The 24,221-nt window shown below is 44.9% G+C and overlaps 1 long non-coding RNA gene across 1 annotated transcript; it reads right to left on the reverse strand.

Moving 5' to 3' along the window:
- Positions 1-12,814: 12,814 nt before the first annotated feature.
- LOC141141420 (uncharacterized) lies at positions 12,815-14,864 on the reverse strand. The gene is made up of 3 exons (XR_012244069.1): positions 14,827-14,864; positions 13,148-13,236; positions 12,815-13,030 (listed from the first exon to the last, which is right to left on the reverse strand). It is a non-coding gene; the product is annotated as an uncharacterized lncRNA (long non-coding RNA).
- Between the last annotated feature and the right edge of the window lie 9,357 nt (positions 14,865-24,221).

Raw genomic sequence — 24,221 nt, forward strand, 5'->3', positions numbered from 1 at the left:
GTGCCGTGCACGCTCCCTGCGCGTGCTCAGTAACCCTTCTCCCCAGAGAGCGTGCACTGTGCGCGTTCCCAATCTCTGGCTAATGTGACTGATATCCCCCTCATGACAGGAGGAGCCTGCCATTAACCCCTTCATTACAGGCTAACCCCATCATTACAGGCAGACCCTTCCATTAACCCCTTCATTACAGGCAGACCCTTCCACTAACCCCTTCATTACAGGCAGAGCCTTCCATTAACCCCTTCATTACAGGCAGACCCTCCCATTAACCCCTTCATTACAGGCTAACCCCATCATTACAGGCAGACCCTTCCATTAACCCGTTCACTACAGGCAGACCCCTTCCATTAACCCCTTCATTACAGGCAGAGCCTTCCATTAACCCCTTCACTACAGGCAGACCCCTTCCATTAACCCCTTCATTACAGGCAAAATCTTCCATTAACCCCTTCATTACAGGCAGACCCCTTCCATTAACCCCTTTATTACAAGCATACCCCTTCCATTAACCCCTTCATTACAGACAGACCCTTCCACCAACCCCTTCACTACAGGCAGACCCTTCCATTAACCCCTTCATTACAGGTAGACAACTCCATTAACCCCTTCACTACAGGCAGACCCTTCCATTAACCCCTTAATTACAGGCAAAGCCTTCTATTAACACCTTCATTACAGGCAGACCCTTCCATCAGCCCCTCCATTACAGGCAGACCCTTCCATTAACCCCTTCATTACAGGCAGACCCTTCCATCAGCCCCTCCATTACAGGCAGACCCTTCCATTAACCCCTTCACTACAGGCAGACCCCTTCCATTAACCCTTTCATTACAGGCAGACCCCTTCCATTAACCCCTTCATTACAGGCAGACCCCTTCCATTAACCCCTTCATTACAGGTAGACACCTCCATTAACCCCTTTACTACAGGCAGACCCTTCCATTAACCCCTTCATTACAGGCAAAGCCTGCTATTAACACCTTCATTACAGGCAGACCCTTCCATTAACCCCTTCATTACAGGCAGACCCTTCCATCAGCCCCTCCATTACAGGCAGACCCTTCCATTAACCCCTTCACTACAGGCAGACCCCTTCCATTAACCCCTTCATTACAGGCAGACCCCTTCCATTAACCCCTTCATTACAGGCAGAGACTTCCATTAACCCCTTCATTACAGGCAGACCCCTTCCATTAACCCCTTCACTACAGGCAGACCCTTCCATCAGCCCCTCCATTACAGGCAGACCCCTTCCATTAACCCCTTCACTGCAGACAGACCTCTTCCATTAACCCCTTCGTTACAGGCAGACCTCTTCCATTAACCCCTTCATTACAGGCAGAGCATTCCATTAACCCCTTCATTACAGGCAGAGACTTCCATTAACCCCTTCATTACAGGCAGACCCTTCCATGAACACCTTCATTAAATGCAGACCCTTCCATTAACCCCTTCATTACAGGCAGACCCCTTCCATTAACCCCTTTATTACAAGCATACCCCTTCCATTAACCCCTTCATTACAGGCAGACCCCTTCCATTAACCCCTTCATTACAGACAGACCCTTCCACCAACCCCTTCACTACAGGCAGACCCTTCCATTAACCCCTTCATTACAGGTAGACACCTCCATTAACCCCTTCATTACAGGCAGACCCTTCCATTAACCCCTTCATTACAGGCAGACCCTTCCATCAGCCCCTCCATTACAGGCAGACCCTTCCATTAACCCCTTCACTACAGGCAGACCCCTTCCATCAACCCCTTCATTACAGGCAGACCCCTTCCATTAACCCCTTCATTACAGGCAGACCCCTTCCATTAACCCCTTCATTACAGGCAGAGACTTCCATTAACCCCTTCATTACAGGCAGACCCCTTCCATTAACCCCTTCACTACAGGCAGACCCTTCCATCAGCCCCTCCATTACAGGCAGACCCCTTCCATTAACCCCTTCACTGCAGACAGACCTTTTCCATTAACCCCTTCGTTACAGGCAGACCTCTTCCATTAACCCCTTCATTACAGGCAGAGCATTCCATTAACCCCTTCATTACAGGCAGACCCCTTCCATTAACCCCTTCATTACAGGCAGACCCCTTCCATTAACCCCTTCATTACAGGCATACCCCTTCCTTTGACCCCTTCATTACAGGCAGACCCCTTCCATTAACCCCTCCATTACAGGCAGACCCTTCCATTAGCCCCTTCATTACAAGTAGACCCTTCCATTAACCCCTTCATTACAGGCAGACCCCTTCCATTAACCACTTCATTACAGGCAGACCCTTCCATTAACCCCTTCATTACAGGCAGATCCTTCCATTAACCCCTTCATTACAGGTAAACACTTCCATTAACTCCAGCTCCTCATTCCTTTAACCCCATCATTATTAGAGGCTCCTAATTCTGTTAACCCCTTTATTACTAGCAGCTTCTCATTCCATTAACCCCTTCATTACTAGCAGCTCCTCATTCTGTTAACCCCTTCATTACTAGCAGCTCCTCATTCCTTTAACCCCATCATTATTAGAGGCTCCTCATTCTGTTAACCCCTTTATTGCTAGCAGCTTCTCATTCCATTAACCCCTTCATTACTAGCTGCTTCTCATTCTGTTAACCCTGTTATTACTAGGTCTGCCTTCCTTACTAGTGGTGCCTCATTTCATTAACCCCTTTATTGCTAGCAGCTCCTCATTCCGTTAATCCTGTTATTACTAGCAGCTCCTCATTCTATTAACCCCTTCATTACTAGCAGCTGCTTATCCTGTTAAAACCTCCATTACTTGTAGCCCCTCTTTTCTTTAATTCCTTCATCATTAGCACATTGCATTACTAACATCTCCCCATTCTTTTAATATACTTATTAACTCATTTATTACTAGCAGCCTCTAATTCCATTAACCCATTCATTCCTAACAGATCCTTTTTTTTTCAAAAACCCTTTTATTCCCAGCAGCTCCTAATTCCATGTACTTTCATTTGCACTCATTCAATTAGCTCTATTGCTAGGTCCTCTTTCCATTAACCCCATCATTACCAGCAGATCCTTATACTATGAGCCCCTTTAATCTGTGAAATGTTTCATAATGAAGGGATTCATGGAATGAACTTTATCTACCGAAAGGGTTAAAAAAAGAGGATCTGCTAGAAATGAAGGAGTTAATGGAATGAGCTTCTCCTATGGAAGACATTCATAAAATGAGGATCTGCTGCTAATGGAGAAGCTTCTCCTTCTATTAACCCTCGCATGACAAGAAGCTATTCATTCCATGCACCTCCTAGTTATTAGTAGGGATGAGCCGAACAACCCCTGTGTGATTTGCACCAGAACATGCAAACAGACAAAAAATTTGTGCGAACACTGTTAAAGTCTATGGGACATGAACATGAAAAATCAAAAGCTTTCATTTTAAAGGCTTATAGGCAAGTTATTGCCATAAAAAGTGTTTGGGGACCCGGGTCCTGCCCAGGGGACATGTATCAATGCAAAAAAAAGTTTTTAAAACGAACGTATTTTCAGGAGCAGTGATTTTAATAATGCTTAAAGTGAAACAATAAAAATGAAATATTCCTTTAAATATCGTGCCTGGGGGTTCCCTTAGTCTGCCTGTAAGACCCCTTTCACACTGAGGCGTTTTTCAGGCGCTACAGCGCTAAAAATAGTGCCTGTAAAGTACCTTATAAAAGCATCAGCTGCAAACCCAGTGTGAAAGCCAGAGTGCTTTCACACTGGGGCGCTGCGCTGGCAGGGCGTCACAAAAAGTCCTGCCAGCAGCTTCTTTGCAGCGGTGTAGGAGCGGTGAATACTCTGCTCCTACACCACTCCTGCCCATTGAAAACAATGGGGCAGCACTGTGATACCGCTGGCAAAGTGCCGCTGCAGCAGCGTTTTGCGGGCGGATTTAACCCCTTTTCCACCGCTAGCGGGGGGTTAAAACCACCCTGCTAGTGGCCGAATAGCGCCGCTATTGGCTCAGTGTGGGTGGCTCAGTGTGAAAGGGGTCTAAAGTGGCACATCTTTCTCATGTGTTTTACTGTGCCGCAGCAAAATTACATTTCTAAAGGAAAAAATGTCATTTAAAATTGCTCGCGGCTGTAATGTATTGCCGGATCCCAGCAATATAGATAATAAATCTATGAAAAAATCATCGTGGCCCCCCCCAGTCTATATCAGGCCCTTTGGGTCTGGTATGGATATAAAGGGAAACTCCATGCCAAAATTTTTTAAAAAAACAGCGCAGGGTCCCCCCCAAAATCCATACCAGGCTCTTATCCAAGCAAGCAGCCATGGCAGGCCAGGAAAGGGGGGGTGAGCGAGCGCCCCCCATCCTGAAACATACCAGGCCACTTGCCCTCAACAAGGGAAGGGTGCATTGGGGTCTCCCCCAAAAGCGCCTTGTCCCCATGTTGATGAGGACAAGGGCCTCATCCCCCACAACCCTTGCCCGGTGGTTGTGGGGGTCTGTGGGTGGGGGGCTTATCAGAATTTAGAAGCCCCCTTTAACAAGGGGGCCCCCAGATTACAGCTCCCCCATGTGAATGGGTAGGGGTACAACCCATTCACCAAAAAAAGTGTTAAAAAAGTAAAAAGGACAGGAGACAGTTTTTGACAATTCCTTTATTAAAAAAACAAAAAAGTGTCCCGCGATGTCCATCCAGCTTCAATCATGACGCCCGACGGACCCGAAAAATAGAAAAAAAATAAAAGCTCTGCCTAGATGGGAGGCGTCCCGCCGTCTGCTGTCTCTTGGCTTTGACAGCTGTTATATAGGTAAGGGCGGGGCCACCCAGTGAGGTAAACGGGTGACCCCGCCCCCTATAACATCATGTGATGTAAAGACGGGGGCATCACCCGGTTACATCACCGGGTGGCCCCGCCCTTGCCTATATAACAGCTGTCACCTCGAAAAGACAGCAGTCGGTGGGACGCCTCCCATCGAGGCAGAGATTTTTTGTTTTTTTTCTATTTTTCGGGTCTTCGGGCACCGTGACTGAAGATGGACGGACATCACAGGACACTTTTTTTTTTTTTTAATGAAGGAATTGTCAAAAACTGTCTTCTGTCCTTTTTACTTTTTGGACACTTTTTTGGGTGAATGGGTAGGGCCTGCCATTGCTGCTTGCTTGGATAAGGGTCTGGTATGGATTTTGGGGGGAACCCCCGCGCCATTTTTTAAAATTTTTTTACCGCGGGTTCCCCTTAAAATCCATACCAGACCTGAAGGGCCTGGTATGGATTCGGGGGGGGGGGGGGCACGCCATTTCAATACAACCACTTCAATACACTGTGTTATATATACTACACTGCCTGCACTGACTAAATATAGAGTCTACACTGAATATATAGTCTACACTAAATGCAGAGTATATATATATTTATTTATATATATCTATAGACACATATATATATATATAATATATATATATATATATATATATATATATATATATATATATATATATATATATATATATATATATTAAATACACTGCCACTAACTAACCTGCTTGCCTAATCTAGCTCAATCTATCTTCGTCCACAGTCACACACTATACACGACCGCTATGTAAGCAGCCTTATATAGTGTGGGGCGTGGACTTAGTCCACCTGAGCCATGATTGGCCAATTATGGCTCTTGCAGCAGAGCACGTTGTGATTCGCCAAAGCATGCAGGTCAGGTGCATGCTTTGGCCAATCATCAGACATCAATGCACATCAATACACAGCTAAAATAACGAAGGAGTGGCTTCACAACAACTCTGTGACTGTTCTTGAATGGCCCAGCCAGAGCCCTGACTTAAACCCAATTGAGCATCTCTGGAGAGATCTAAAAATGGCTGTCCACCAATGTTTACCTTCCAACCTGACAGAACTGAAGAGGACCTGCAAGGAGGAATGGCAGAGGATCCCCAAATCCAGGTGTGAAAAACTTGTTGCATCTTTCCTAAAAAGACTCATGGCTGTATTAGATCAAAAGGGTGCTTCTACTAAATACTGAGCAAAGGGTCTGAATACTTAGGACCATGTGATATTTCAGTTTTTCTTTTTTAATAAATCTGCAAAAATGTCAACAATTCTGTGTAATGATGGGGTTAGCCTCTCACACTGGAGCATTTTGCAGGCGCTATAGTGTTAAAAAGAAAAGTGCCTGCAAACCGCCCTAAAACAGCTGCTCCATGCACTCCAGTGTGAAAGCCTGAGGGCTTTCACACTGTAGCGGTGTGCTGGCAGGGCGTCCTGCCAACAGCTTCTTTGGAGTGGTGAAGGAGCGGTGAACTCACCGCTCCTCCACCACTGCTCCCCATTGAAATCAATGGGGCAGTGCTGCGATACCACTCCGGCGACGTTTTGTTGTTGGATTTAACCCCTTTTTGGCAGCTAGCGGGGGGTGTTAAAACCGCCCTGCTAGCGGGTGAATAGCGCCACTAAAACGACGGTAAAGCGGGGCTAAAAATAGCGGCGCTTTACCGCTGACCCCCAGGCCCCGGCAATGTGAAAGGGGTCTAAGATACTTGAGAAGTAGGGGCACCCGGTGGAGAGGGGGAGCCAGGAGCGCCGCTGGGGCACCCCAGAAAAGGAGGATCGGGGCTGCTCTGTGCAAAACCCTTGCACAGAGCAGGTAAGTATGACATGTTTGTTATTTTAAAAAAAAAAAAAAAAGCCCTTTATGACGGACTTTCCGAATGAACGGACTTGCTTACACACAATCAACCAAAGTCCGCCGGATTCGTACGTGATGACGTACGACCGGACTAAAACAAGGAAGTTCATAGCCAGTAGCCAGTAGCCAATAGCTGCCCTAGCATCGGTTTTTGTCCGTCGGACTAGCATACAGACGAGCGGACTTTTCGACCGGACTCGAGTCCGTCGGATAGATTTGAAACATGTTTCAAATCTAAGTCCATCAAACTATTGAGAAAACAAAGTCCACTGGAGCCCACACACGATCGAATTGTCCGACGAAATCCGGTACACCGGACCACGTATGCCGTAAAGTCCGATCGTGTGTACGCGGCATTACAATCACTTTAACTGACAGTCACGTGCCAGGAATACTGTATATCCCCTAGACAGCCAATGACATATGCAATATGTGAGAATAAAAAACAAAATGCTGGCAACTCTGAAAATTCTTCTGTAATCTTTTATTATATTATGACCATTGGAATGTGAAAGCTGACACGTTTCGGCACTTAGCCTTGTTCACACCTGTTAACAAGGCTAAGTGCCGAAACATGTCAGCTGTCACATTTTAATGGTCATATTATAATAAAAGATTACAGACGAATTTCCAGAGTTGCTGGAATTTTGTTTTTTATTCTCACATATTACATATGTCATTGGTTGTCTAGGGGATATACAGTATTCATGGAATGTGACTGTCAGTTAAAGTGATTGTAAAAGGCTTTTTTTTTTTTTTTTAAATAACAAACATGTCATACTTACCTGCTCTGTGCAAGCGTTTTGCACAGAGCAGCCCCAATCCTCCTTTTCTGGGGTGCCCCAGCGGCGCTCCTGGCTCCTCCTCTCCATCGGGTGCCCCTATTGAGAGCTGCTTTCCATGGGGGCACGCATGCAGGAACGCCCCCGAGTCCTGCTGCTGCATCCATTGACACAGACAACAGGACTGATACACCCCCCCCATCAGGATCTCAAAGTATTTTTTTGCCTTCTTCTGGATCAACTGTAGGTATAGGATAGTGTATCTGGAGGCTTTCTATTTGTGTGTGTTTTTTTTCTTTTCTATGTTGGTTGAATAGATGGACTAGTGTCTTTTTTCAACCCGATTACCTATGTAACTATGTAAGCCCCCCAACTGTTCGCTTCCCATTTCCAGGCTATGACATAAGTGTCTTCCATCCATTGTCCTCAGGTATCCATACGGGTAGGAACCATCTGTAGAGCATGACACCATTGCTTTGTAGTGTGAGAAACTAATGGGGCGTACACACGGTCGGACTATTCGGCTACAAAAGTCCGACGGACGCCGACGGACCAAATTCAGCGGACAATCCGATCGTGTGTGGGCTTCCCCGGACTTTCAGCGGACTTTTCCAGTCGAAAATCTGACGGACTTTAGATTTGGAACTTGCTTCAAATCTTTACGTTGTAACTCCGCCGGACCCAGAAATCCCCTCGTCTGTATGCTAGTCCGACGGACAAAAACCGACGCTAGGACAGCTATTGGCTACTGGTTATCAACTTCCTTATTTTAGTCTGGTGTACGTCATCACATACGAATCTGTCGGACTTTGGTGTGATCATGTGTAGGTAAGTCCGGTCGTTAGAAAGTCCGTTTAAAGTCCGCCAAAAGTCCGTAGAAAGTCTGTCGAAAGTCTGTCGGACAGGATGTCTGACTTTTGCAGCCAAAAAGTCCGACCGTGTGTATGCCCCATTAGAATTCTTTTAGATAAAAGTTTCTCCAATTTACACTCATGCCCCATACACACGGTCAGATGTGTGATAGGACCTTGTTGTCGGAGATTCCGATCGTGTGTGGGCTCCATCACACATTTTCCATCGGATTTTCCGACACACAAAGTTTGAGAGCAGGATATAAAATTTTCCGACAACAAAATCCGTTGTCGGAAATTCCGATCGTGTGTATACAAATCCGACGGACAAAGTGCCACGCATGCTCAGAATAAATAAAAAGATGAAAGCTATTGGCCACTGCCCCGTTTATAGTCCCGACGTACGTGTTTTATGTCACCGCGTTCAGAACGATCGGATTTTCCGACAACTTTGTGTGACCGTGTGTATGCAAGACAAGTTTGAGCCAACATCCGTCGGAAAAAATCCTAGGATTTTGTTGTCGGAATGTCCGAACAAAGTCCGACCGTGTGTACGGGGCATTAAATATTAATACACCACCCAGCACAGCAGTTGTTTGCCTAAAATGGTTTTGGCTGAGACGAGGAGATATAAACATCTAGCATGCGACTCCTGAGCAACCATGCAAAACTGAAATACCAGTATTTGGGTGGAGTTGACCACCAAAACACCAACTACAATGGCTTTGTAGTTCATCAGTTAAATATTTAGTATTTTGCTGTTGCTTTTATTGTAATACAAAAACACATCACCATGTATATAAGCAAAACAACTTGATACACTTTGTAGTACCGTTTCAACATGTTTATTTCTAGTAATTGCTATTTCCTCCAGGTGCTGCTCAATAGCATATAGTGGGCACTTATATGTAATTTAGCAATCAAAGGATTTGTAATGTTTTGTAGAATATGTGGACTACAGGTAGAAACTTAAATTTCATCAACTATTCATTTATTGATACCTTCATTTGTGGATGGAAGAATAGTGTTATGCCCCGTACACACGGTCGGATTTTCCGATGGAAAATGTTCGATGGGAGCTTGTTTCGGAAATTCCGACCGTGTGTAGGCTCCATCAGAATTTCCGTCACACAAAGTTTGAGATCTGGATCTCAAATTTTACGACAACAAAATCCCTTGTCGTAAATTCCGATCGTGTGTACACAATTCTGACGCACAAAGTTCTACGCATGCTCAGAATCAAGCAGAAGAGCCGCACTGGCTATTGAACTTTCTTTTTCTCGGCTCGTCGTATGTGTTGTACGTCACCGCGTTCTTGACGTTCGGAATTTCCGACAAGATTTTTGTGACCGTGTGTATGCAAGACAAATTTGAGCCAACATCCGTCGGAAAAAAAAACATGGATTTTGTTGTCGGAATGTCCGATCGTGTGTACGGGGCATTAGTGTAATTTGCAACTTATGGCCCGTATACACGATCCGAAAATCGTACGATAATTGGATCGTTAGTACAGAGCTTTTGAGAGCCAAACAGGACATTTCATCTGATATTATCCGATCGAACAAACACAAACATTTTTCTCATATGATAATAGATCGTACGATTTTTGTTTAATCAGAACAGTTGTCATCCGAAAATACAATAGAAATACATTACAACACATGACATCACTTTCGATTTTTTATTGTGCCGTACAAGAAATTTCATAACTTTAGTAACCTCTCCATTTTTGATATGCGACTACCATGCAAAAAAAAAAAAAATCCGACAATCTGTTGTCCGTTTTTCGGATTGTGTGTACGGGCCATAACTAATAGCATGATTCTAATAGAAAAAGTATGAGATCACTCAAATACATTATTAAAAATGACTATTATGCCACGTACACACGATCGCAAATTCCGCCAGCAAAACTCCGACGAGAACTTTTTGTCGGAAAATGCAACCGTGTGTATGCTCCATCGGTCTTTTGCTGGTGGAATTCCAGCCAGCAAAAGATTGCGAGCATGTTCTCTATTTTTCGGTCGGGAAAAGTTCCTATCCGAAAATGCGATCGCCTGTACAAATTCCGACGCGCAAAATTCCTACGCATGCTCGGAAGCATTGAACTTCATTTTCTCGGCTCGTCGTAGTGTTGTACGTCACCGCTTTCTTGACGGTCGAAAGTTCAGAGAACTTTTGTATGACCGTGTGTATGCAAGGCAAGCTTGAGCGGAATTCCGTCGGAAAAACCATCCAAGTTTTTTCCAATGGAAAATCCGCTCGTGTGTACGGGGCATGAGGATCAACTATGCTTGAAATAGGATAGTACCAGAGACCCTCGGGCTATGTGTCTGTGGCCTCCTTTGTCTCTAAGATATGCTGAATGAAAGCCCAACTCCAACTTAAATTTTTTTTATTTAAAGATGGCATTGCAATTACTTGCTCCTCAGTCTTGATTCCAGATACCCTGCAGTGTAATGGATCAAAGTCACAGTTCATTCTATAAGCAAAGCTAATTTTCTGCCCTGGGGACCAGACATTTTTTCTGATCATTATCTTTACAGGCACTGGTCCCCTCACCGTGCTCGTGAGCCACTTCAAGTGTCACCTTCACCAATAGGAGGTGCCCAAATCAAGCAGGCAGTGATGTGGACACCCAAAAGAGGACCCTAGGAATATAGAGAAGAAGAGAGAAGGATCATCGTGTGACTGTGGCCTCATTTAAGTAAAATGGGCAATTGAATAGGTTAATTTCATTCATACCAGCAGTTAGTTAGAGGGGGTGGGAGAGGGCTTTTGCTAATATCCTGGAGTTGGGCTTTAAATTAAAGCTCACAAAAGAGCAGAGCTGGCGATAATTTAGTTGTATTATATGAGACAAGTTTTATTTCTTGGTTCGGCCCATGTATCCTTTACATAAAGCCGCAAGGTGCTACAACATACTTAATGTTTATCTTTAAAGCGGTATTAAACCCAAAACCAAAAACTGGAATATAATGCAGTTAAGACCCCTTTTACACCGAGGGCGTTTTGCAGGCACTACAGCATTAAAAATAGCGCCTGCAATCCACCCTCAAACAGATGCTCCATTGTCTCCAGTGTGAAAGCCCAAGGGCTTTCACACTGGAGCGGTGCACCGGCAGGACGTCAGGAAAAGTCCTGCCAGCAGCTTCTTTGGAGCGGTGAAGGAGCGGTGTGTTTACCGCTCCTCCACCTCTGCTCCCCATTTAAATCAATGGGGCAGCGCTCTGATACCGCCGGCAAAACGCTGCCATTGCGTTGCATTGTGGGCGGTTTTAACCCCTTCTGGGCCACTAGCGGGGGGTAAAAGCACCCCGCTAGTGGCCAAAATGCGCCACAAATCCGATGGTAAAATGCCGCTAAAAATAGCGGCGTTTTACCGCCGACGCTATGGGCGGCTTGGTGTGAAAGGGGTCTTACTAATCATTAGATGTGGTGGCTGTATTAGTGTTCTTCTTTTAAGGCTTTTTCCCCTGGTGATCCAGCTAGTAACACACCTCCTGTATTAGAGTGCCTCCAATCTGGATAAAGCAGCACAGGGGCACTTTTGGGCAGCAGCACTTTCAATCTGGGGGGGAGGGTAGTGATAGATGTACTAGCAGATTTAGATACACTAACAAATTGAAGCCAAACTCCAGTTCACACTGAAGTTACACAAGCAGTTACAGCAACAGGTTTTACATGGATAAATAAAAGCTGATCGCTGTAAGCCCCCCTGTCAGTAGTAAACGATTTGTCTCAACACCCTTAACTGATACATTTGCAGGAGAGCTTGTTCTGTTGATAAACAACAGACTGACAGGCTGGATCACAGGACAAAAAAAAAAAAAAGGAAAGAAAGCCTAAAATGGAAAACAAATGCAGCCATCACATCTAAGAATTGGTCAGCTTAAAGTGTGTGTAAACCCCAACAATAAACGTCTCTATTTTACACAAGTTAGCAACTAGGTGACAGTGTTATATCTGTCAACTCATGCCTATTTGGTATATATGGGACAACAGTATATTTTGTGGGATTATAGCGGTTCCAAAAATAGCAAGAACCACTTAAAGAGGAGTTCCACTCAGGGGGGTCCATTAAAAAAAAAAAATTAAAAGTCAGCAGCTACAAATACTGCAGCTACTGACTTTTAATTGGACACTTACCTGTCCCAGGGTCCAGCGAAGCGGGGGATCGAAGCCCCGCTCGTCCCCCCCCTCCGCTCGTCGGCACCGGCATTTCTACTGTGGGCGCCGGGCTGTGGCTTCACAGCCTGGCACCCACTGCGCATGCGCGAGCGGCCATGATTGGCCGCTCAATCACCTGGGACCTGTAATGGGTCCCAGATGATTGACAGGAGGTAGGGAGCAGAGCGAAGCCCTTCCTGTGCCGAGGGGGAAGTGATGTCACCAGCCCAGGCAAAGGAAGAGGCAGACTACGAGGGACCACCTAGCAACAGGCATTTAGAGGTAAGTAAATAAAAAGAAAAATATCCAAATTTTTTTGGTTTTTTTTTTAGAATTTTTCAGGTATTTTTGTTTTTTTGGGTGGAACCCCACTTTAAGTATAAAACATTTAAAGTTTATTTACAAAAAGTTGAAAAATTGAATCAAATGAGAAAATTTACACATATCACTTCATTGGTCATTCGTTTCCGTTGCGTGGTCAAGAGGTAATGTTTGATCCCGACATGTTTCGCCAAAGTTGGCTTCTTCAGGGAATTTGCAGACCATCACTAGTCTAAAGACTGTAATAGAGACAAAATCATATGTACAATCAAGAAAATCAGTGGGACAATATATACAGATCCATTAATATACATTTTAGTTAATTATTCACTCTGTCCGATCCACTTCAAGCTTACCCAATAGACTACCAATGAAAGTCACAGAGACCGTCCACACCTCTAGGGAAGGGGCACTGTGCTGCCACAGGAGACACAGGAAGACCAGGCTAGAATAAAAAAATAATACTTATATAGGCTTTCAATATAGTGAGAAATACTGGACATACCCACCAGTAATAAACTTCTCTAGCTTGCTCCCTTTGGATTAAATTGAAAAAAGCAGTGAGCACCAGGCCACATGCCCTCAACATGGGGGGGGTTGTGCTCTGCGCCTCCCACCCTAAAGCACCTTGCCCCCATTTTTATGGGGACAAGGTCCTCTTTCCGACAACCCTGGGCGGTGGTTGTGGGGGTCTGCAGGCAGGGGGTTATACAAATCTGAAAGCCCCCTTTAACAAGATGGCCCCCAGATCCCAGCCTCCCACTATTTGAATGAGTATGGGGTACATTGTACCCCTACCCATTCACCCCAAAAAAGTGTAGTGTTACAAATAAACAGGAAACGGTTTTGGAAAAGTCCTTTATTAAAAATGAAGAATGTCCCCCGTCTCTACTTCCTCCTTTCTTCTCCCTCCACTTCTTCTTTTCCCGTTTTTTCTCCCTCCGGTTCTTCTCCATCTGCTTCTTCTTCCGGTTCTTCTCCCTCTGCTAATTACTTCTACCTCTACTGACCCGGTCTTCCTCCAACACTGGCTCTAGCTGTTATATCAGGTCTGGTGTCTGCCATTTCTTATATAGTCATGGGGTGTGGCCACCTGGGGGACTTGTCACATGGGGGCGGGGTCACTGAAATGTCAGACACCGGACATGACATAACAGTGAGAGCAAGCGTTGAAGGAAGACCGGGTCCACGGATGTAGAAGGCAGAGGGAGAAGAACCGGGAAAAGAAGCGGAGGGAGAAGAACCGGGAGAAGAAGCAGAGGGAGAAGAACGGAGGAAGAAGTAACAGAGCTATGATGAGGACATTCTTAATTTTTAACAAAGGACTTTTCCAAAACCACCTCTTGTGTTTTTGTAACACTACACTTTTTTGGGTGAATGGTTGGGGGTATAATGTACCCATACTCATTCACATTGGGGGGGGGCAGAATCTGGGGGCCCCCTTGTTAAAAGGGGCTTCCAGATTCCGATAAGTCCCCTGCCCACAGACCCCCACAACCATTGCCCAGGGTTGTCAGGAAAAGGCCCTTGTCCCCAAAAGCACCCCCCCCATGTTGACAGCATGTGGCCTGGTATGGTCCAGGAGGGGGGGCACTCGCTCATCCCCCCCTCTTTCTTGACCTGCTGGGCTGCATGTTCAAATAAGGGTCTGGTATGGATTTTTGGGGGGACCCCATGCCAGTTTTTTTTTTTACATTTTGGTATGGGGTTCCCCTTAAAATTCATACCAGACTATCCTGTATATTGAAGTCGCATGGAAGTCGGACATAAAGTCACAGGGCAAAGTCAGATCAGAAGTAGTTCAACTTCCTTGTTGGAACAGTGTGAACCTTAAACAGAAGACAAAATCAGAGTGAAACAGACAGCTGGTTGAGGCAGGTGGCAGGTAAAAGGAGTCATAAGACATGCTAAAATATTGGGCAGGTGGCAAGCAGAAGAAAGGTCTGTCTACAGTCCAAGTCATTACAAAAAGCAATTCAAATACAAAGGTAGCCAGACAGGTATAAGACAAACAGCTGTAGTACTAATGACTTACCAGACGGTAACAGCTCAAGACTGATAATACAGGTTTTTTTTTTTATCTGAAGCTTCCTGTGTCACCTGCCTTCTGGTTTATTTTCCAAAATGTAGGTAACTGACACTGGAGACTGTAAAGCTGAAAAAGCCATGGCACCTGGTCAGCCTTAGAAGTGTGGTAGAGGTGTGTAACTCATGCGTGGCTATGTAAAATTACAAATCCTTTGGCAAGTAAAACAGCTCACATATACAGTATATATTTTTCTAACACATGTGTAGCCCTCTTTTGGGAAAATGGCCCTCCCCAAACAGAATATTATGCTAAACCCGTAGGTAAATAATGAGTTTAAAGGGGTTGTAAAACTACATTTTTGTTGTCAATATCTGATCTATATGCAGCATAGATCAGGAATCTAGCTGTTATTTCTGCAGAAATTTTTGATTTACCTGTTATATGCATATGCTTTTTCTGAACTTCCTCCTTTAGTGTATCTATTATCTCCTCAGCTTCTGGTTTTTAGAGCGCGCTCCGTGCAGCAATGTCGCGTCTTCAAACGAACTACAATTAGTTGTAGTTAGCGGCATTGCGCATGCGCAGTGCCGCATTTTCGCTGTGTCAAAGAACGAGAATGAGCCTTGTTCACATTTCTCACCGCTCAGCAGCCACGCCCATTCCCGCCTCCCCAGCACACCCATACATTGAATAAACATAAAGGGGGCGGAGTAAAGGCTGTGCTGCTGAGATCGTCATTCTGATTGCAATAATATGGCATGGGAGGCGGAGCTACAGCATCTTAGACTTGCCCGCGGCTCCCCTGCCTCCCGTGCCTGTGAACGTACACAGCGTCTCCCTGCAGGGACGAAGTCCGAAGGGGGGGGGGCGAGCACGCTGACTAACCCCCAGCCAGAACGGCTCGGATAGGGGCAAGCTGACAGAGGAGGAACAGGAAGTGAGGAATTCAAAGAAAAAATACATTTAGAAGGGAAATCGAAAGAAAAGGTAAGTGAACCAACAATGCACTAGCTTAAAGGAACCTAATTAGAAAATAAAAAACGAGCTTTTACAACCCCTTTAAGAATATAGCTTTACATAAGAAAAGATTAATACAGTGAACCTGGCTCAACTTCCTAAATACCACTCAGTGAAAGAAATCCCGCTTTAGGATGCCCTAGAATAAGTAGATTGTGACCTTCCGTCATTCGCAAACTTGCTATGGCTACATCCTGGATACCAACATTATCTAAACTTATGGGACAGACTTAAATCACGCTATGGCTTGCAGTTGTCTCACAACCTACTTTTGTCCTTCCTTCACAAACCACCTTTGGACCCCGCCTTCTTCAATTCGCATATAGTCTTCTGCCAACCTCATTCGGGCAAACAAATTTATGACCCCCAAAACTATTTCCAATCCTCTTTGAGACCTACAAACTCCCAGGCTCTGAACTTTTCCAGTATCTCCAAATTAAGCAAATCCTCACCTCCTACAGACTCTTCCCTTCATACTATGACCAGTTTCGAACAAACTTGCAAAAGTGACGCATTAGGTATTATCTCCACCCTGTACTTCCAACTGTTAGCCCCGCCACCCCACGTGTCTCTTTCTTATGCAGTCAAATGTATGCAACCAGATTCCTAACTATCAGAAGTGGCTGTCGGATGCCTAACCTGGCTCTGTGGGTGCACTGTTTGCCGCCCCCCCCCCCCCCCAAAAAAAATATACCACCAGCCGCCACTGGTGACCATGGAGAAAGTGTAGGCAAAAATGACAGAATTTGCATTAAGGGTTAATGTAAAGTTCCAGGTTATCATTTCTGAGCAGAGAAAGCTGTGTTTTTAATTTTCTCTGGATTCTATAGATCGGGGATTGGAGCATGAAGGTTCCAAAGGGTATTGGGTTGGATGAAACCCTCAATCTTGTGTCCGGATTTTACCAGGTGTCTGCAGCCTGTGTGAGTACACAGGTAGGCAGGGTTGTTATATACTCAAGCATTTGCTCCCAATTTGGAGACAGCTACCAGGAGAGCTTGGTAACACAGTCAGAGGGACTGGTAAGATGAGCAGAGATGCTGCTGACAGAGGAGCCAGGTGGCTTGGTATTTTCAGTTAACTGTTGATGGTGGAAACCCCTGCGTGGGCAACTGATGTTTTCCATTCTATTTGAAAAAAATACCTACCACATAAGTATAATTACCCCAATACTACAATATATACAATAAATACAGTTTTTATACACGCATGAGCTATAAGCAACAATAGTAAACTATTAAACATAGAAGCACTTGCCCTCTCTTAACTCCACCAATCTCAACAACCTACGTCCCATCTCCTTACTCACCTTCTCCTCCAAACTTCTTGAAAGACTGGTCTACAACCAACTAAGCGACCATCTGACCATGAATAAACTTCTTGATCCCCTTCAGTCCGGATTTCGCCCTCAACACTCCACGGAAACTGCTCTCCTTAAACTCTCAAATGACCTACTAACGGTTAAAACCAGTGGACACTATTCTGTACTACTTCTCCTGGATCTCTCTGCTGCCTTTGACACAGTGGACCACCCCCTCCTCCTCAATAAACTCCACTCCTTTGGTCTCCGTGACTGTACTCTTCACTGGTTCTCATCCTACCTATCCCACCACTCCTTCAGTGTCACTTACAACTCTATTTCCTCCTCTCCTCTTCCTTTCTCTGTTGGGGTCCCCCAAGGTTCTGTTCTTGGACCTCTCCTTTTCTCAATCTACACCACCTCCCTGGGTCAGTTGATTGCCTCCCATGGCTTTAAATATCATCTCTGCGCTGATGACACCCAAATCTATCTCTCCACCCCCCAGCTCTCTCCATCTGTCTCCTCACGCATTACCAACTTACTAGCAGACATATCAGCCTGGATGTCACATCACTTCCTCAAACTCAACCTATCCAAAACCGAGCTCTTGATATTTCCTCCCTCAGGTGCCACTTCCCCTGATTTCTCTGTCAATATCAACGGCTCAACTGTCAACCCATCTCCCCACGCCAAGGTCCTAGGTGTAATCCTGGACTCTAAACTAACCTTTCGACCCCACATTCTATCACTATACAAAATTTGCCGCCTCAATCTCCGCAACATCTCCAAGATACGCCCCTTCCTAACCAAATGTCACCACAAAGCTTCTAATCCACTCCCTGGTCATCTCCTGCCTCGACTACTGCAACTCCCTCCTCATTGGCTTACCTCTAAATAGGCTATCCCCACTTCAGTCCATCATGAACGCTGCTGCCAGGCTCATCTCTCTCTCTCTCTCTCTCTCTCTCTCTCTCTCTCTCTCTCTCTCTCTCTTTTTCTCTCTCTCTCTCTCTCTCTCTCTCTCTCTCTCTCTCTCTCTCTCTCTCTCTCTCCTCCTTCTGGAATTTTCAAGCCAGAGACAGGAAGTGTTATACATAAAAAATTTCTGTGAACATTAGGCAGCATAACCACGTACAGGCAGTAGAGGGCAGCAGATCGCCGCTACACATGTTTAACTGCTTGCCTAAAGATCCACTTTAAATTTTCTGTGGTTACTTTAATCTCTTAGCGACACAGCAGTGCAGTCTTTTGTGACCATACAAATTTGCTGTTAACCACAGTTATGTAGTTAATAAATGGCGCATTTATTTAAACCACATCACTGTGCTTCAAAAATTTGCTCCCTGGCAAGCAAAACTCTATTCATTTTCGTGAATGGGAAAAAAGTGGTGACAGGAGGATAGCCCAGTAACATGACCAGTCAGCGACAGTGGTTTCTCCTCCTATCACAGTGTTGTCTGCAATGGTATGCAGAGCCCACTCCATAGGACACTGCAAGCTCTACATTACATTTCTTGTAAAATACAGTGTCTTTTGTGGCATAAACTTTGCAGTGTCCAGTGTGTAGCGATGTCTACTTTCTTTTTTAAATAGGCTCCATGGTATCCCCAATGCAGTCTGATAGGTGTTTTGAACTATTGTGCTGATTCCTCACTCCCTGTTGCTTTTTCTGCTGTTATACGATGTTTTGGAAAATATGACATAGCTTTATAAGAAAGCGAAGCAGAAGATGCTCACCTGGCATTAGAAATAAGCCCTGGAACCGGTTATGCCACTTAAATAATCAAATCACTAATTATCTGTTCAGTTATTGTGCAATCCAGCTCTTTGTTCCAGTTTCAAAGAAATGTGCACTGAAGAAAATGATATATCCTGCAGGCGTTCATCTGTGTTATGACGGTTAAAGATGCTTGCTTATTTCTCTTAAAAGGGGAAATGTTTTAATTTAAAATGGTTGTAAACTGCGGAGGTTGCAAACAAAAAAACCCCAAAGCAAACCTGCAAGGCAATGGCATAATGTGCTAGTATGCATCGCATACTAGCATATTATGAAATACTCACCTTGAAACTAAGCCCTCCAGAGCTGTAATATCACCGCTGAGAGGGCTGATATGATCCCCCTGTCTTTGTTCCGGGTTTGCGCACTCTGGCTATTTGATTGGCCAGAGCCACGATGACGTCACAGTCATGGCATGAGAACCTTTGGTTCCGGGACAAAGTTCTGAAGTTCCGGCAAGGCATGCTGGACCTTCAGCGCACATGCGGCAGTGATGTCACTGGCTGCATGTAGGGTGAATATCTCCTAAACGGTGCACATTTAGGGGATATTCATTTTACCTACAGGTAAGCTTTTATTATAGGCCTTATTATAGGCTTACCTGTAGGTAAAAATGACCAAGCGGGGTTTACAACCGCTTTAAAGTGGAACTAAACCCATTGATTTAATAGTTTCAAAAAACAGCTATATTTCCGGCATGTATCGAGAATGTAACTGTCACATTGGTTGTGGTGTCAAACAAACTATCAAACCATCAAATGGTTGGTGTCATGACTCATCGTATGTGTAGCACCATGGCAGTTGCAGATCAAACAGAGGCCAAGATGGCAGCTTCCTTGGCTGAAAACAATAATGCCCTGTACACACGGTCGGACTTTGTTCGGACATTCCGACAACAAAATCCTAGGATTTTTTCCGACGGATGTTGGCTCAAACTTGTCTTGCATACACACGGTCACACAAAGTTGTCGGAAAATCCGATTGTTCTAAACGCGGTGACGTAAAACACGTACGTCGGGACTATAAACGGGGCAGTGGCCAATAGCTTTCATCTCTTTATTTATTCTGAGCATGCGTGGCACTTTGTCCGTCGGATTTGTGTACACACGATCGGAATTTCCGACAACGGATTTTGTTGTCGGAAAATTTTATCTCCTGCTCTCCAACTTTGTGTGTCGGAAAATCCGATGGAAAATGTCCGATGGAGCCCACACACAGTCGGAATTTCCGACAACACGCTCCGATCGGACATTTTCCATCGGAAAATCCGACCGTGTGTACGGGGCATAAGAGGGTTTAGTTCTGCTTTAATAGATAGGAGGAAGCATTAAAAGAAACATTGAGAAATTAATTTAACTTGATTGGGGAAGACAGAATCTGGAGCAATTGTGCATAACAAGAGGAGGAGGAAGAGTGTGGGCCTTCCGCAGCTCTTGAAGAGACTCTGCCCCTTGCCCCCTTAAAGTGTTACTAAACCCACAACAGTAAAATCAGTCTGTATATGCATACTCACTGTGGAACTTAAGGGGTTAATCCTTAGCATTGTGTAAAAAAAGGCTGTTTTATCCTGTATGCACAGATCCTCCCCCTTCTGCAATGTCTATCTAGGGAAGGCCAGCTAACACAGGCAGAGTAGCCGACCTGCACATGCCCAGTTGTGTCTTTTATGCTGGAGAGAACATTTACTTGTTCTCAGAGCTAGCCAGGTCACATGATATTGACATCACATATGTGGGCGTGTATACAGGTTGACATGGTAATCTCCTCCTACCTGAACTTTCAGCACTGGAGAAAATGTGCAGTTTAACCGTGGTATACAGATCATCCAAAAAGGTATATAGTGGCAGTATTTTATGGCGAAATAAGATTTATAAGCTGTGGGCATTGTGTGTGTGTGTGTGTGTGTGTGTGGGGGGGGGGGGGGGGGGGATGAACTATTTTCATATTACTGGGTTTAGTAACACTTTAAGGCTCCCAAACATAATGAGTACAGGGGATAGTTTTTGTTTTTTTTTTTAACCATAATTTCAAAGTAAAAAAGAAAGGAAAACATGAAATAGAAATAAAAAATAGAACCCCAATAAAAAAAATAAATAAAACAGCTATACGTTGTTGTTATTATTATTCAGTTTTAACAGTATCACATATTGAAATGGACAGATCTATTAAATCCTAGTGGAATGCAGCACCAAATGAATGTCTTTTTTTTTTTTTAATTTTTTATTTAAGGAATGTGGCTTTACAAAAGAATAAGAAATCAAACATGTCAACCAACCAATTCCATTATTGAATAATGATAGAAACTTTTCAGTCAGGACTTTGTACATTAATGAGAAGACAATCCTGGTTCCATTACCCCGTTATAATAAAACATAAAACTGTGGTCTAGAGACTCCACAACAGTTATACTCTGCAGATTCACTGGAACCATAGAGGAAGCCTCCCAACTAACATAAAACATAGTTGTAATAAACATGTGCAATCCATTGAGTAAAATTAGTAGGGAGGAAGGAATGGTATTAAAAGATAACCGCAAACCAGGGGGATTTTTTCCTCTATAAGAAGAGAGGGTGGGTGACACCAAGGTGTCAATAGGGGGAAATAGAGAGAAAAAAAAAAAGTAAAGGAGGGACAATAGAAGGGAAGTAAGAGGGGAGGGATGTGGAGTTCCGGCAAGGCCGACGACCCTAGACAGCAAATTACCTCAGGTCAAGCTACTCAAATGTAGGACTTGTACTCATCTGAAAATCGGAACAGGTTCCAATGTGTCCAGCGGGTGTTGTGCTCCTCCTCCTTTTCCCCTAAAGCAGCTGTAAGATGTTCCATCCGCTGAACATCGCAAACCCTAGCGAACCATTTCGACACTGTCGGTGGGGTTTGCTGCTTCCACATGCTGGGGACACACGCCCTGGCTGCATTCAAGAGGTGTTTCAAAAGAGATTTTCGATAACGCTTACAGGACATGGGAGTCAGATTAAGAAGTATTGCTGCTGGATTATCTTGGAGAGCAATATCAGTAAGCTTATGAATAATCTGTAACACTTTGTCTCCAGAAAAGGGTCAGAATTGGGCATTCCCAGAAGATGTGTAATAATGTGCCAATATGCGTACCACATCTCCAACACAGAGGACTGTGACCTGGGAATATGGACGCTAGTACGGAGGGTGTCCTGTACCAGCGTGTCAGGATCTTGTATGCGATTTCCTGGTATTTGCTACATAAGGAGGACTTATGTGCGAAAAGGAGTATACGATTCTTTTGATCTTCCGTGAACGTGACATTAAGATCCCTCTCCCACTTCCCCAGATAGGGGGGGTCATGTTGGGATATGTGTGCGAGTAAAATGTTATAGGAACTTGAAAGGGATTTCCGTACGGGCTCATCTCCCAGGCATAAGTCTTCGAAGGGCGTCGGTTGTCTGCGGAAACCAATGGCTTCCGGGAGGGATCTGAGGAAATGTGAAAGTTGCAAAATCCTCCATCTGCCCAAGATGGAGGAACCAGAGCTAGGGTATATGCTTGAGGGATCACTCCATCCAGAAGGTCCAATAAAAGAGGAGGCTCTTACTAAACTTTGGTCTGGGTGAAGCCGGAAAAATCTATCAGAGATACTCGGTAGAAAGTCCAGGTGACCAATTATAGGCGTTAAGGGAGAGGGAAAGCAGGGCGATCTCACCATCTTAAAATATCTATTAAGGTCCTGCAAGGTGGGCTCAATAAGTGGGTGTGGAGAGGAGAATCTGGAAAATCGAGTCCCGCTCCATGGCAGACCCTCGAGGGAAATGACACTGTTTCCTGTTCTAGACAGACCCATAACTTATGGGGTAAGTGTCGGCACCAATACACCACTCTATTCATGTGAACAGCCGTATAGTACAAGGCTGGGTCCAGGAGGCCCACCCCTCCTCTGGGTTTAGGTCGCTGTAATAGGGATATTTTAAGTCGTGCAGGTTTAGCCTGCCAAACATAATTAATGAAGATCGCCCGTAATTTGCGGAAGAAGGTCTGTGGTATCCTGACCGGTAGAGCTTGTAAGAGGTACAGCAACCTTGGCATAATATTCATCTTTAAGACGTTGCATCTACCAAACCATGAAACCGCCAAGTTCTTCCAGCTGTCTAAGTCTGAGGAAAAAACACCCAGGAGGGGCTGGAAGTTAAGTTGGCAGATTAGATGTAGATTCGAAGGAATCTTGGTGCCTAAATATTGAGTTGCCTGAGGGGTCCATCGGAACTGAAAGTTGCCATAAAGGCGAGTCTGTACGCTTGGAGTAATGGAGACGTTAAGTGCCTCTGACTTTTGTAGGTTAAATTTAAAATTTGATAATTCACCATATTAGCGAATAGAAGGACCGGGAGAGAGGTATGCAGTTCTGAGATATAAAACAGAAGGTCATCTGCGTATGCCGCAATTTTATGGTGGTATGAGCTTGTTTCCAGTCCTCTAATGTCAGGGTTAAGTCTAATGTGTTGCAAAAGGGGTTCTAGGGTAAGTATAAAGAGGAGTGGGGAAAGTGGACACCCCTGTCTCGTGCCGTTACTTATCTTGAAGGGGTTGGAAGCTACTCCGTTTACCCTAACCGATGCAGTGGGGGAAGAATAAATGGCAGATATCCAGGACAGAATGGAGGTCGGCATTCCAAGGCGTCGCAGGGTGGCTAGGAGGAAAGTCCAGTCCACCCTGTCGAACGCCTTTTCGGCGTCTGTGGACAGCAGGATGAATGGGATATCAAGGCCCTTGCTATCATGTCTATCGTCCTTATTGTGTTATCCCTTGCCTCTCTGTTGCAGATGAATCCTACCTGGTCCAGGGGGATTATGTGTTGGAGGACAGAACCTAGGCGTTCGGGCAAAATTTTTGTGAACAACTTAAGGTCACAATTAAGTAAAGAGATAGGCCTATAACTTGCACAAAGAAGCGGATCCTTCCCAGGTTTAGGGATAACAGAAATACTGGCTTGCAAAAGGTCTGGAGGCATGGCATGACTGTCTAGTATTGCGTTGAAAGCAGTAACAAAATGGGTTGTTAATTGGGCTTGGAAAGTTTTGTAATAGGAGGTCGTAATGCCATCGGGGCCAGGCGCCTTCCCCCTCGGTGACCCTGCCAGGGCATTTGTTAGTTCATCTGTTATAGGCTGTGAGAGCAATTCCACCTCCTCCTCATTTAGCGAGGGCAGGTTTGCCGCTTTGAGATAGTTCTCTATTGCCTCCACTCTGTCCTGGGGCCGGTCTCCTGAATGAGGGGAATGCAAATTATAAAGAGCTTCATAGAAAGCTCGGAAGGATTCCGCCATTTCCATGGAATCAT

The sequence above is a fragment of the Aquarana catesbeiana genome, linkage group LG04 (genome assembly GCF_042186555.1).
Source record: "Aquarana catesbeiana isolate 2022-GZ linkage group LG04, ASM4218655v1, whole genome shotgun sequence".
Taxonomy (NCBI): Eukaryota; Metazoa; Chordata; class Amphibia; order Anura; family Ranidae; genus Aquarana; species Aquarana catesbeiana.